The 12,146-nt window shown below is 38.1% G+C and overlaps 1 protein-coding gene across 2 annotated transcripts in view; it reads right to left on the bottom strand.

Annotated features, from left to right (window-relative positions):
- Window positions 1–9,003, bottom strand: part of scramb1 (phospholipid scramblase 1) — a 101,953-nt gene extending 92,950 nt beyond the window's left edge. The window contains exon 1 of one of the 2 annotated variants that reach the window (XM_087360465.1): window positions 8,887–9,003. The gene's annotated coding sequence lies outside the window, so the exon portion shown is untranslated. Of the gene's footprint in view, window positions 1–7,816; window positions 7,995–8,886 lie in introns of those variants that run through there. The other variant, XM_022085258.2, reaches the window with a different exon arrangement.
- Between the last annotated feature and the right edge of the window lie 3,143 nt (window positions 9,004–12,146).

Genomic DNA, 12,146 nt, shown 5'->3' on the forward strand with positions numbered 1-12,146 from the left:
CGAGAAAGGCGATGAATAATAAAGATAAAAATATCATGAAGTAAGACGCTACAAGTGTACATCGCTGATTTCTTATTGGAACAAAAAAAACCATTTGTTGTTTATTACCCACAATGAGACAGTTTCTTATAAAGAAGCAGACAGAATCCTTAATTAGATTTCAGGATCTCACATCGGCGAGTGTGAACACTCTCTTCTGACGTTTCAGAGGTGCCTTCGGTGATAAGACCCCTTGATGGAGGCAGTATAACCCCTGAAACGTCGGTAAAAATCTACAAGTCTTCACGGCGCAACATCCCAGAAGACAGTTATCTTCAGAATATTTTATGAATGCTTGCAAGGGACAAAATTTGAATCATGCTTAATGATCACATCGATGACTGGAGTCATGGAGGAGAGACCTACGCATTCTATAACTCGAAGTTAATTTTAATATCAGATCGCTTTATCGCGAAAAATAGAACGGGATGACCACTGCAGAGGGCGAGTGCGTGGACCTCGGAAGCTCTGCAAATTGAGACAGGCTGAATTATAGTTCCGGGATCTGAACTCCGGTCGTCAATCCGCAGCCACTCGCATTCTCGGTGGTAGAACTAGCTTTACTCCGACTCCAGCTAAGTCCAGGGTTAGAGATGAAGCTCCTAACTTGGTACCGAGAATATGATGATATAAGCTGCTGGTTCAGGGCTTTCGTACATCTTGTGGGGCGCTGATAGACGAATATGAAGCCTCTGCGTCCAAACTGGTTCTGGGGCCCACCCAGCCTCCTGTCCAATGGGTACCGGGGTCCTTTCCCGGGGGTAAAGCCGGCCGGGGCGTGATACTGACCACTCACCTCCCATCTAGTGCCGAGGTCAAGGAAGAGAGGAGCTATACCTCCACTCACCCCAAGCGCCTACATGGCGTATAACTAACTAACCAACCAGATGGCTTAGGAATCCCGAAGGTTCATCACCGAATTAACCAAAGCCCTGTCCTGGGCCAACAAACTGCAGTCTCCTTCAACTCCTATCTCCCATAGATCCCGCCTGAGATTATCCTCCCATCTACGTCTAGGTCTCCCCAGAGGTCTCTTCCCCTCAGGCTTCCCAAATAGTGGACCCAACCAACCAGATGGCTTACGGAACCCGAAGGTTCATCACCGAATTAACCAAAGCTCTGTCCTGGGCCAACAAAATCCAGTCTCCTTCAACTCCTATCTCCCATAGATCCCGCCTGAGATTATCCTCCCATCTACGTCCAAGTCTCCCCAGCGGTCTCTTCTCCTCAGGCTTCCCAAATAGTGGACCCAACCAACTAGATGGCTTAGGGAACCCGAAGGTTCATCACCGAATTAACGAAAGCCCTGTCCTGGGCCAACAAACTCCAGTCTCCTTCAACTCCTATCTCCCATAGATCCCGCCTGAGATTGTCCTCCCATCTACGTCTAGGTCTCGCCAGCGGTCTCTTACCCTCAGGAGGAGGAGAACAGATTTTTAAGCTCGTCATTGTGCAGTTTTCTCGCCTACATGGCGTATAGTGGGACAAACTTTACTTTTAACTAAAGGACAACCTGCACAGATCAACTAAAATCTGATACTTAAGAAATGAGTTGTAAATATGTGTAGTACTGAAATGAAATAACAAAGTTCATGTTCGAATGGGACTTTGGTGAACGACGATACTTATAATTTTGTAAGAAAATCACATTTTACACTAAGACTCCAGCACGGGAACTGTTAAAAATCTTAGCATCGATCGTGTAACAGGCAAAGAGCGATGCCTACCGACGAGGCTTCTAAAGAGGAAAAGGAGAATGGCTCAATTGCAAAACTGTAGTTGTTCTAGAATAAAAGTCCAAAGTCTGCAAAATGGTTAAGGTAATATAATACAGGCGCAGTCGTCGAACGAATGCTGAACTCAGACTTCCTGGTGTGCGTTGGATCGTCTCGAATTTCAGAAAGGAAACAATTTCAAATTACTTAAATATCACAGAGCATCCATCCATTTTCGAAGTAGTTGAAGACGTCACGAAGAAGTGTTCATTCAACTATAGACGTACATTCTGCACAAAATGGTGTATAATACTTGCTTTCTAACATCTCTTACTTGATAAACCGTTCACTTTAAAGACAGGTAAAGATTTTTCAAAACGCCACGGTGGTCTAGCGGTTAGAACGCTGGCCTTGTAATCCTGGGGTCTCGGGTTCGAATTTATAACTTGTGTTGGGCAAGGCCGTGGTCTAGGCAACACGGAGTTTTCCTCCGTGGCACCCCAACAATTACTCCATTCACACACAGAAGAAGGCAATGGCAAACCACTTCTGGATCATCTGCCAAGAACGTATATGAACAGGTCCCAGTCCGAGAAGAGAAAAGGATGGAAGGATCCTGTTCATATGGACCTGTCGTCAGACAGAACACTAAATAATAATAAGATGAGGTGATCCAGCGGTTAAAACGCTGGCCTTGTAATCCTGGGGTCTCGGGTTCGAATTTATAACTTGTGTTGGGCAAGGCCGTGGTCTAGGCAACACGGAGTTTTCCTCCGTGGCATCCCAACAATTACTCCATTCACACACAGAAGAAGGCAATGGCAAACCACTTCTGGATCATCTGCCAAGAACGTATATGAACAGGTCCCAGTCCGAGAAGAGAAAAGGATGGAAGGATCCTGTTCATATGGACCTGTCGTCAGACAGAACACTAAATAATAATAAGATGAGGTGGTCTAGCGGTTAGAACGCCGGCCTTGTAATCCTGGGGTCTCGGGTTCGAATTTATAACTTGTGTTGGGCAAGGCCGTGGTCTAGGCAACACGGAGTTTTCCTCCGTGGCATCCCAACAATTACTCCATTCACACACAGAAGAAGGCAATGGCAAACCACTTCTGGATCATCTGCCAAGAACGTATATGAACAGGTCCCAGTCCGAGAAGAGAAAAGGATGGAAGGATCCTGTTCATATGGACCTGTCGTCAGACAGAACACTAAATAATAATAATAAAAAGATTTTTCAAGGAAACTTTTTATCCTAATTCGGAAAGGAACAATTACTTTGACATAAATTATTGAAAAAAAATTCACATTTCAGGTAGTTGAGATGAACAGATTATTAAAATGACAAATAAGGGTTGATCCAACGCTTAAATCTTACACAAAAATTAGTGTAATGCGGTTTAAAACTGATAGAAAAGTTTCTTCATTTGTTAGGCTAAACTATATAAACCATATTCTTACTGTTTACATATTCAATACACGAGTTTAAGCTTAAAGTGTCGACACAAATGTGAGACCATACAAGATGGCCGTGACATTTTAACACTTGTACAGGTCAGCCTTCTACAACGCATCTTTGTACTGTAATCTCTCAACGTGAAGTAAACAGTAAATTATTGTTACTTGTTATTAGATTCAGGTTCTGAAAACCAAAGGACGTGACGTCACACACGGCTGTGGCGTCGAATATTGACCACATTTCCAAAACTTTTATATTAAAGTGAAACATGACGTAAGAAGAACATAAAATATAAGTTAAATTCAATTATCGAAAATGAGAGATACGAGAGCCATGGGATTTATCAGATTACATAAAACTGAAATCAAAGCTATATGGAAGATTTAAAATATATTCGACAAATGAAGGGACGGACGAAAGATAAAAATGTTTAATCTATACGAAAAGAGTGAACAATGACTGAAAGAGATTACTACAATGTCAGAACAGACGGATTAAATCCACGGAGATTATACCTCGTATTACGCTACTCTTACTGTCGTCACAAATTTCAATTCACTATCTGTACTAGTATACTAACTCCAAAATTCATAATCCTTGAGAATCTGACAGTCGCTCAGCTGTCAATAAATCCACTGCTACTTTCGCATGAGCTCATCATCCGTCCCAATCCACGGCCTCCAATACAAATTCCCTAAGATCCATTTTAATATTATCCTTCCATTTACCGCTAGGTCTCGACGTGGTCTGTTACCTCCCTTTGCAACTAGAATTGTGCATGCAATTGTTTTATCCGCTCGTGGTACGTCCCACACATATCGTCCTTCTTAATATATTCACACATTTCTGGTATGTTTCAAAATCAAATTATCAAATATATTATTTTATTTTATGTTTCTAATTTATTAATATTCATTTAGTATTTATATTATTTACTTTACAGGATGATACAAAAACAACAACAAAACGTTCACCCACACAAAATCATGTTAAGCACGACGTACATACAGAACAACTTCGAATACGATATTAAAAAATACAATAAAATCTGTAAGAAAACATCGTTTGAAATCTGATAAACATCTGACTAAAAGTCTCATTTAAGAAATTATATTTAAGTTTATATAATTTTATACGCCTGAAGATGGTTCTTTTAGAACTGAAACATGTCGTGTAAAAAAGTGATGATCTAATGTATAAATCGAACATTTCGATAGAGAACATCATTTAATATATTTTAAATATTTAAATGTTAATTATAGTAATATTTTAATATTTAATAGGAATTTTATTGTGATTAGACTGACGAAATTTAAACAAATATATATTCACACAAGTAATACAGAATGCCCCCCCCAAAAAAAAAATGTATAAACATTACGATAAGAAATGTTAACTTTTTCTATCGATCGACTGTGCCAAGAAGTTAACGGTGGTCAATTTGAAAACCACTAGATTTCCTACTTCATTAAGTGCCACGTATGTAACGGTTTATTTTATTAAAATGTATTTATTTCATTCATTCAACTCATGAAAATCCGCCATTCCGAAATCGCAGGAGGGTCGGTGTAATGCACTACCAAAACGCCCGTAACTAAGAAACAAATGCTAATTCGATGATGCCGGCTGGCACACTGATTCACTATGAATGTAGGCCGCACCCCCTAGCGGCATAAGCTCGTACTACATCCGGTTCGCCCTCTATTGACACAGTCTTGAAACTTTCCGATCGCACCTCGTATGTATCTTTCTGGAACACGCTCTATTTGGTTAAAAGTACAAATTATAATATTTTGTATTTACCTAACCCACTGGGTTGGAAAAAGATTCTTTAAATAAACGAAGAAGAATAGAGAATCCTTAATTTCTCGCATCTAACCACTTACACTATGTAATGTGAATTAGCCCATTTAGATAATATTAAATCACGAAGTGATATAATTTCTATATTTTTGAGTAATAATGGAGATTAGAAGATACGTCTGATAACACTTAAACACACTTATAAAAGGAACAGAAGGGAGTTAAGAAGCATGTCTGCGGAGACATCGAAGGAGCCCAAAGCCATTCAGATCAAATCTGGAGCTGTACATGAGAGACATTCTTCTTATCTGATGATCCTTGCAAAATATATGTAGTTACAGTCAGACTGGAAACAGTTCTGACCACGAGAGAGAAGAAAGTCTAGAAAAATTAATTCTATTTCATGAGCCAACAACAGAAATTTCCTGTTCTTGAGCGTTTACGGATTACGCCCCATGCAATTATCTTCAAAATTCAATACCGAAACGTCTACCAGCGTACCTTCTGATGTAACGAACAGCGTGATCCTATTCTGTTCACATGAACCAACTAAAGAACGGATAATCAGATTTTAATTACAATTAACCCCCATAAAGTCGAAGCTCGTGAAAGTTAACATTTAAGAATTCAGTCCCTACCTCAAAGAAAACAACACTTTATAAATACAAAGATCAAATGCTTAATTCTGTTTAAGGACATAACCTCCGTTTTAAATGAGAATAATTATAAAATCCATAAATATAAAACGATGATATACCAACTGTCCGAGCAGGTGGTACATATAGTTACCACTGAGGTTTAAATGGTTAGTATTGGAGAAATTTACAAAAAAAAACTGTCGAACCAATTTTCATGGTTTCTGCTTCATAAATAACGCAGAGTCCACATTTCAAGCAAAACGTTTATTTTTCGTTCGTTGAGTGACGTCACAAATCCCCCTTCACTAGTTTCTTTCTAATTAAGAACTCGTTGCTGGACTCAAAGATTGATTATTTCCGGTCCACGTGTGTCTGTTTACCCTTTTCGACCATCAGCATACCTTGCCTGGCTACGTACAGCACTGGGCATGAGACTGGAAACAATAAACTAATTTTGTAGCCAACTTGTTCGGAGGTGTAGCTTGTAGTCTGTTTCCCGGTTCCTGAATCGACGAAATATGACACTCATAATCAAGTGATCATTCGATTAATTCATTATTAAACCTTAAGTAAAAATATCCCAAATATTTGGCTGTAGAAGAGTTCCTCACGAAATCACCGTTGGACAAAATGAATAACTCGTGGGTTAAATATGGACATATAAACCCCGCCGCGTAATGTCTCTTATAAAAATCTAGACACGTGCGCTTGCGCAAATGAATGGTTCTAACCTTACTGCGTATGAATCTATAAAAAGTTGTCAGTGGAACCACGGTTCCGGAGAATTAGACGTAAATACGTCTATACGGAGAGGAAGTTTATATATTGGCTTTATTCTAAATATTTCCTTTATACCTGCTTTACAACTGCGTAAAGTTTGATTAAGACTTTGCTTATTTAACTTAAATTAGTTACGCTTAAGATGGGTATGTGGTAGCTGAATGTAATGAAATGTAATGTTTTATAGGTAACAACAATGCCGAGTAAACAGATGTTCCTTAGGTAACCATTATTGTCGATTTGTTGATAAACAGATGAAGTTTCCCAGGTAACCATCCTAAAATATAGACGTATTTACGTCAAAAAGAACACATTTTGATGACAAGAACTTTTCAACCATAGTCATCATGACATTTACACATGGCAAATAAATAAATTAAAAATAAAATTATGTTTCCGTGATCAAGACTTGAGCTGATTATAACAAAAGGCTCCGATGAAGATATGAGTATCGATCTGGAAGATGACAGCTTGTAGCGGATAAAATACTGCAGCCAGTAATAGCATGGCAGAATGTCCGACAAACTGCGTACAGGATTAGCAATCCCAAGAAACAAAAGTTGATCACAAAAATCTTCGTAGATTAGGTAAATATCTAGCTAAAAACAGGATATCTCTATAAACAGGTTAGAAGATAATGGAAATGAACACACAAATACAACGATTTCCAGGCTATACACAATAGAGTAGTTAAGTACCATCGTTCTGAATTTATTTGGTGTTTAAATAAATGTCCCTGCATCTCTTAACAACCATCAATGGCATTCGAACATTAATAATTGTACCTTACCATACACATGCTATGAAAAGAATGTTCTTTTGAAAAATACACAGCATTGAAAGTATATATTTATTATTCAAGTCATATACACAAACTTTTAAATTTTGATGTTAAAATTTAAAATTTAAAATTGATATTCTGCGCCATTCATCGTTATCTCGATGTTACAATGTTGCGCTTTAATATTTCTACATGTTTCGATGTCATAGCATCATCTTCAGGTTTTTATATTTAAAAACTATTCTATATTTATTAATGCAAGCTTTTCGTTGATTGTAGATTGTAGATTACTATTGTAGGTGTTTTCTTTGGTCTTCTTATTATTTTGCATATTATGTTAGCTGTTCATTGTTCTGTGAAATTATTAATAATATAATTAATATTTGAGTTATTAATATTATTTATATGAAAATGAGTTTGGATATTGTGATAAAAATTCATGTAAAAGTAAGAACATAATATCATCAAAACATCAAAATTTAAAAGTTTGTGTATATGACTTGAATAATAAATATATATGTTGAATTATAAACACAAACATGACGCATCAAAACTATAAGCATTGAAAGGGTTAAATTAACTAAAGTTCTGTACTCACTATCAAACCAGCTTTACTGCACGAAGAACTGTGACTCGGCGATTTAATTCAGATTACAAAAAGTTCACTTTTTTCCACGGGAATAACAACGTAGCACTTCACAGACGCCCAACGCACGTTCAGTGATTTCGATGAACGTAAGAATACAACCGACTGCTGAATTACGATCTCATTTACGTTTACCAGTGCTTGATATAATGAAATATAACCTGTCTGACCCTTCCTACGTCTTAATGTCTGTGCGTCTCATCAACAAACTCCAGTCTATCTTTTTTTAAATAGTGCCTATGACTGAATCAGAAGTGTAAACAATCTAATAGAACTGGTCCCACAACATTTCAGTTCTTGTAGTCGTCATCTGGCGAATGTCAACCACTCACATTTCAAAAATTCTCAAAATGTTGACGAACATTTTTAATAAAAATACAATGACGGTGGAGGGAATATATCGATCTTGTCAAAAAAATATAAAAATTCAGCGTTTTAAGAAATACTTTTCAATTGAAAAATTACAAGCCAAAGATTTACTGCCATCGGACTTCCAAGGTCAAAAACATTTTCTCCGGAGTAAGAAACATTACAGTACACAGGAAAAACTGTGTGTTTTGCCTACGTCACAAGGAGAATGAAAACAAACTCGTGTACTATGTAACCCAAAGCATTATCGACACGGGAAATGAGACAGCGAGTTACAAAGACCTGCTACTGGGAAATAATGTTTATACAGGGTGGGTTGGAAGTAAGTAGACGTTAAATAATCGCTTTGCATTAGAAATATAAAGATTATAACCATTTCTCAATGCCTACTTACTTCTCACCCACCCTGTAGTATGGACAATATACGATTCCATAACTGTGACCCCTCCCACCCTCTGAAACCTGGTGCGTTTTACTTCTAACGGACATATAACGTACAGATTCGCCTCGAGTACAGTAAAGATTTATCGAAATTATTTTACAAGAGTTGAAATTCGTAGTAATAAAACTTGATTCTTTGAAGAAAAAAAACCATTTTCGATGCTGACATGTTAATAACTACAAACTAACGAGAACAAATGACGGAAACTTACACTCGTGTTGATGTGAGGGTTTGCAAACCAACCCTGGAACCACGAATTATTCATAAACTGCGTAAGAGTGCACCAGCTTCATATCCCGTGCAAGTTTGTTGAACTCCCTTCAAGCCACTCCATCAACCAGTCACAGCGCCATCTTTCTGCAACAAATGAAACATAAAACTGCGTTCGCTATGTCTGAAGAGTTAAAAATTGTAAACCAGGTAAAAGTGAGATTTTAAGATTCCTACGTATTCCGTCGTGTAATTCTCGTAAAAAAAATTTTACCGACGTTTCTGAGTTGCTAACCGCCTCCGTCGATCCATTTCCACAGTTACAGTCGGTAATTCGTACACAAAAGTTGAATGACGTGTCGTTTAATTCGCACGGAGAGCGGAAAACTCACGTTACGAATCCCGGTGCTTGTAATTGGGCTCGTTCAATTCTTTTTACCTTATCGTCAAAACTACTTCAGCTGTCGTTCATTTCCGTACGCTTTTAGGATGTATCTTGTTTGCGTGTTGCTTTGCTTAACGAAACCGTGGGCGAATTTCTTGATCTATTTTATACCTTAAACTGTAAAGGATGACGAAAATTATCCTGATCTGTCTCAAGGTTTATTTTAAATTTATTAACGCTGTATCCGTTGAGAGGGATATTTGGCTACGAATAATAAGAAAATGTTCAGAGAAAAATTATACGGTATCATCTTCTTTCGAGGTACAGTCATTCGACTTGTACGACTGTCCGAACCATTGAAAACCTCAGCTAAGGAAGTTACTGCTTCGTCGGATATTCTAACTAAACAACAAACCTTTCAATCCGTCCACATTTCTATCAACACAAAACTTATAAACATCCTATATTTTTTGTAGATGAACCTGCGATATCTAAAAAAATCAATAATAAAAAGAATAATAAAGTAATGTAACTAAAACACAGCTGTTACTTAACCTAACCTACACGCCCTTTTATATGCCTGCTATCTGTTGATTAGCAATTCAAACAAAATCACTGCGCATTAAATTGACAATGACCACACTAAAAAAGTTAGACTGTACCTACACGTATTTCGCCTACAACACGTCTTCTCTTGTATAAAATATTTGCGACATCTGATTTAACAGAAATTGTTTATAACATGGATAAGGCGTAAGAGACGTCTGAACCGACATCTTTTAAAACTGTTTCTTGAAGTAGCAGAGTTATGGCATTGAACTGGTTCCAGTGACAAGAAAGTTTACTGGAAACATGAAACATGGCGGCGAGAAGATTTATGTAAACAGGAACACATTTAAAAATACATAGATTAGGTAGACTTTTCCAATTAATAAAACATCCGAACTTGTGAAACAGACAAGAAGGCAGTGCGAACAGTTCTGCAACTTTTAGTCCAATGTAGACTTGTTTCAGTCCCTTCAAGGAATTTTTATTATTTTTATTTAGTGTTCTGTCTGACGACAGGTCCATATGAACAGGATCCTTCCATCCTTTTCTCTTCTCGGACTGGGACCTCTTCATATATGTTCTTGGCAGATGATCCAGAAGTGGTTTGCCATTGCCTTCTTCTGTGTGTGAATGGAGTAATTGTTGGGATGCCACGGAGGAAAACTCCGTGTTGCCTAGACCACGGCCTTGCCCAACACAAGTTATAAATTCGGGCACCGCCGGGAATCGAACCCGAGACCCCAGGATTACAAGGCCAGCGTTCTAACCGCTAGACCACCGTGGTGGAAAATCGAAATCACCCGCCACCAATCAGCACCACCGAATACAACTCGCCACCTACTGCCTGTCCAATATAAAGCTTTCAATCACATATTAACCCTGGAGATGACAACTCCAATGTTTACTGAGACGTTGGATAATTTTCAACATTTCATCTTTGAAAGCTGAAGTTTGGGACATGGTTACTTAGCGTGAAACTAAGTCTGTCATTACAAGGAGAGAACAGGGCGTGTTTTATAACAGGGTGCTGATGAGGATATTTGGACCTTGAAGAGAATAAGTGACAGGACCTTGAGAAAATTGTATAACGAGCGCCGGGCAAGCTACTGGGTTTGAACCCGTGGCTACATCAGCAGAAAGACTAGTCGTGTGTTGAAGGGCGGTTACAATAACATGTACTATTAATCTTCAACCGTTTGGATGGCTACATCGAACATGTTGAAGTCGGAGGGCGTGTACAAATAAAGAATGCAAACGAATTGATAAAATTTCCCACGGAAAGGAACTACGTAAGATAAGATTTTTCACAACAATTTTTATGCCAGAACACGAAATCTCATTACAAACATTACCTACGTTAGCCCTGAATATCATAGGCATTCAACAACTTATTCCTTAATGCGTAGTTTTCCTTTGTACTAGGCACCACACCATGAAACCGTATAAAGTCGTGAACGTCTTAATCGGCATTAGATCTGCAATAGTTTAGTCAGTTGGTATATTGGATGTAAGAAGACAATCATAACCTGATTACTTCAATTATCATCTTTTCTCTGTAGATTCAACTTGTGCTGGATATAAACAAAATTTGACTAATTCTCCCGAGCGTTCCTTCTTCTAACATTATATAAATATTCAAATCCCTAATTATCCTTCTTCAACCTTGAAGATGAAGACAAAACGTTGACATGTATCTACCAACGAGTCCATACAAGGTCACAACCCACAGAAACAAATGTACAAAGTTACAAGACATTGGCAAACGACTGAATCAGACTCTAATTCCGAGATATTGCAACGAGGCAGTCAGAGAAAGTTGAAGTTACTGACTGAATCATTACACACTCATTTGTGATGCGTCACCGTAGTTCTGGAGAACTGTACTTGGTGGAGAAATCTCTTCGCATTACATCGACTGTAGTCCACTACATTAATTCCAGTAGGTTTTTAACGCTCGAGTCTCCAATTTGTCTTTAAAAAAATATACAAAATACGAAACAAAATCATAAAATGTTAATCTGAAAAGAAGAGATCACATGCGAGACATGAAATGGATTAATCTGGCTCAGGCCTGGGTTCGGTACACGAGGAATTTCTTGACAGAAGATGACTGTCATCTTAAGAAGTCAGTCAACCTTCATACTCGCCGCCCGTGGGAGCCTGAAATATCACTAACGACTATCAGATTCGCAAGAAGATCTCTCTGTTTCATGGAGTACCTTGCAAATGATTTCACTCATGATAAATTGGTAAATGCACAGATCACAGAACAAACGTCGCGACTCGTTGAGTAACATTCTTATTTTGTGGGCCTATTAGGGAGGTCT

Source organism: Zootermopsis nevadensis, unplaced genomic scaffold, assembly GCF_977971745.1.
Source record: "Zootermopsis nevadensis isolate Lab colony 2312 unplaced genomic scaffold, Znev_1.0 Znev_ptg000003l, whole genome shotgun sequence".
Taxonomy (NCBI): Eukaryota; Metazoa; Arthropoda; class Insecta; order Blattodea; family Termopsidae; genus Zootermopsis; species Zootermopsis nevadensis.